We start from the raw sequence: 3,812 nt of genomic DNA, 5'->3' as shown, positions 1-3,812 counted from the left end.
CAAAGTATGATGTGTGTTAAAAAATGTTAGATACCCTGCAGGGCTCTCAATAAATACTTATTGACTGACAAATGTTTTGTCAGAGCATAAAATCACAGAGATGGGAAGAGGTAACAGCATAAAAAGGTAATTTGGAATCAGCACGGGATAATGATTATACTTCAATAAGTATTTTATTTTTAAAAAGCAATAGTGAGGGAAACTAGAAATCATTTTTAAAAAATCAGGTTTTCTTTTATAGCCTCAAGTTTATATGATTTCCTAGGGGCACAGTGCCCAAAATCTTGGTCTCTTACTGGCAAAATCGGAAGCAAAAGTGCTCCCGGTATCAAAGGGCATATGGATTCATTACATCTGTTGCCATGTCTTTCCACAGGATCTGGGGAGCAGGAGACCCAGTTGTCCTAGGTTCCTATGACTGAAGCAGCTGCTAGAACACTTTCAGAGCATCATCGCCCCGGAAGACATGGTTACCTAACCAGTATTTATTGAGCTTTTTTTTTAATTCAGAATTTTAATTATGTACATAAATAGCAACATGAGAACCAGGAGTTCTAATGCTGGACATTATCTCTAGGTGAAAGGATTTCCGATTAGTCCGCTGGTAGTATGGTATCAACCAAGATAACAAAGAAGCCTGGCATAGTTTTTCCTGAAGAAGAAAGCCAATTTACTACATTCAGTACTGACTTCTCTGCCATTTTTTCTGTAGAAGATGCATGGAGTTTCCAATGTTTACCTATAACTGATTAAAATGGGCAGAGCATGGAGCATTCTACTTATTTCTAGGTGAATTCTTCACATTTCCTGGCTTTTGAAAGTTCTCCTTCCACAAATCTTCTACGACTATGTATCCTCGTAAACCCCAGTCATATAATTTCTCCCCACTGACCTGGACAAATACGATGGCTTGTTGTGGATAATAAAGAGAGGCAGCTAGTCCCATGAACCCAGGTAGATACACCAGCTTCTTTATTTTTGACCCTCTAGCCAAAAGAAGTCCAACAATGCCAGCAAAACCAATAACACCAAGTCTTGGAAAAAATCCAGGAGGTGCATTTTGGAGATATTCATAGCTGTCTAACCCCCATTGAACCAAGCTCTGCATCTTGGGCTTTGTTTCTGAGTACATTTCCTGACACCAACTTGTATATGGCTCGCAATAATGTCGGAGATGTGAAATGCTTTCTTCAAGCTGGGTCCTTGGCTCCTCCACATATTTAGATTGACCCTCAGGAACCCAGTAGAGTGAAAGCTCATTAACCTTCACAGAAGTTTTGTGAGGTAAGTCCCTTTGAAGTGACGCATAGACTTTAAAGGTGAGCAGACTCAGGCTGGCTGGCCCCACAGACCTCCGAATTACCTTGACATGTTGCTGGCAGAGGTGGCTCCGGTGGGTTATTGAGCTTTATTACGTGCCAGGTACCATGCTGGGCTCAGGAAGTGGATGGATCACAATCCCTAAATAAATAATTCTAAATAAAGAGTGAATGGCTATACTTGAGGGATGTCCAAAGACATATGATAGCACAAAAAAGGGAGTGGTCCATTTATGCTAAAAGATTAAGGAAACATTTCTCAGAGGTAATAACAACTGAGTTGGACCTTAAAGGATAAAATGTTTGCCATGCCAGCAGAAGGTAAGGGCAGTCCAGGCAGGGGGATCCCTTGAAAAAAGGCTCAAAGTCCAAATAAACGGGAAAAATAGAAAACTCAGGGTAGTTCCATAAGAACTGTGTCATTTATAAGTCATAGATAATGTACGTGTATATAATATCTTACATGTATAAGATATTTTACTATCTTCGGGGAACGGGCAAAAAATAATTATTCCCATTTTGTTGATGTGGATACCATGAACTTATACTCTCTATTCCACGAACTCATCAGGTCCACCTAATATATATATTAAGAGGGTGGGGAAGGGGCAAAGGGGAAGGTTGGACATACCTCAAGTACGTACATTATGAAACCTTAGCCATAGATTCTTTCTTCCATAGTATGAAAAGAGAAAATTTTTTATCACAGTAAACAATAAAACATGGGCAGCCTGGGTGGCTCAGCGGTTTCGCCCCGCCTTCAGCCCAGGGTATGATCCTGGAGACCCAGGATCAAGTCCCATGTCAGGCTCCCTGCATGGATCCTGCTTCTCCCTCTGCCTGTGTCTTTGCCTCTTTCTCTCTGTGTGTGTCTCTCATGAATAAATAAATAAAATCTTAAAAAAAAAAAAACACACACACAATAAAACAAAAAAGTAAAATAACTGAAAACAAAGACAAGACATGCTAATTTATGGCAAGACCCATGACACCCTAGGCTTTTGTGCTACTACAGATCATCGTATTTATGCTACAGAAATAGTCAATAATGTTGCCCAAAGGCCTCCACTGCAGGAATCACTAAATGATCTCTGTATGTTTTCCCACAAGACCTGAGATAAGGGGATAGATAAGGTGAGGTCAAAGAATAAAGTGAACGTGTGTGTTGTGCTGCTGAAAGCAGTACTTTTTAGGCATCATCGAAATGGCCCTATGGTTACATTAAAATTGCCACTTCAAAATGTCATCTACCCAATTTCATGTCTCGTGCCTGCCAGAAAAATGCTTATGCGACCTTTCCTAAGGTCACATAATTTCTCTGGGCTTCTAATTCCACGTCTATAAAATGAAGACTTGGACCAGATAACCTCCAAATCAGTTCTCAGTACTGACAGTTGGTAATTCTGACTTTTCTTTTTACCCCACATCTAGTTATCTATCCCAAGCCTCTATCTGTACTAACAACCAATTGTGCTGGGGAGCAGAAATGTAACCCCCAGCACCCCAAGGCACATGGGTGGATTCTTGACCCAAGCCGCACAGTTCAGTTGAAATGCCCCCAGGCCCATCTGGTCACTGTGTCTGCTCCCCAACCCTCCCCCCCCCCACCCCGACCTCAGGCAAATGTGTGCTAGAAGTTAAGCTGAAAGACGATGATGACTGCTCCCAAACTGCTAACTTGAAGCTCAAGATTTACCTTGCTCACTGTGGTTTCATTTCCTGCCCGGAAATAGAGCTTGGTGCTGCAGATGGGGCCTAAGATGACAAATGTTTCTAAGACAGGTTCTGCGTTCAGCATGGTTTCCTTTGCTGTGACATATTGGTAAACACCACAGAGTCTTCTTTTTGTGGGGTCAGGCAAAAAGCACAATTCAGATGAACTCCACCTTGGATTTCCTACTTATGCATGAAATGAGCGTGAAATGTACCCTGGAGTTTTGGTGTTAGGTGGAGCCCCCCTTGGCTGTGGTTCCCAGCCTCATGGAATTTACAGGGTAAGATGAGAAGAGCAGCCCACCCCCACCCCCTGCCCCAAAGGTTCTGGCCAGGAGGCAATGGGCTGAAGAGCACAGGTGCGCTGAGCACCCCTCCAGGAGGACCACAGTGTTGCTCCCGGCAGAGCCCACATCTAGCTCGGCAGCACTGGGGTATAGCCTTCTACTGGGGCAGGGGGCTCTGTCTGTATATTTGTAAGGGCATATGAGGCAGTGTTTAAAAGCATGAATTACGAAACCAGAAACCAGAGTTCAAGTTCTGTCTCTGCCTCTTATCACCTCTGTGACTTGAGTGATTCAAGCCTTAGTTTCCTCATCCATAAAATGAGGCTAATAGTGGGATCTAATAATCAGGTCATTGTGAGGACTGAATAAGACAATGAATGTAAAGCAATAAGATGTAGTAGCTAGCACACAGTGCTCTGCTGAGTCATACTTGAGCCTGAGACAGAAGGAAAAAATCAATACTACTGAACTTGTCTTTATTTAAAATCTTGAT

At 42.5% G+C, this 3,812-nt stretch overlaps 1 pseudogene; it reads right to left on the bottom strand.

The window, feature by feature from the left end:
* Window positions 1-500: 500 nt before the first annotated feature.
* On the bottom strand, window positions 501-3,117 carry LOC112921729 (MICOS complex subunit MIC26 pseudogene; annotated as a pseudogene).
* Between the last annotated feature and the right edge of the window lie 695 nt (window positions 3,118-3,812).

Source organism: Vulpes vulpes, chromosome 13 (assembly GCF_048418805.1).
Source record: "Vulpes vulpes isolate BD-2025 chromosome 13, VulVul3, whole genome shotgun sequence".
In the NCBI taxonomy this organism is placed as follows: Eukaryota; Metazoa; Chordata; class Mammalia; order Carnivora; family Canidae; genus Vulpes; species Vulpes vulpes.
This window is presented reverse-complemented; position numbering and strand designations above follow the sequence as displayed.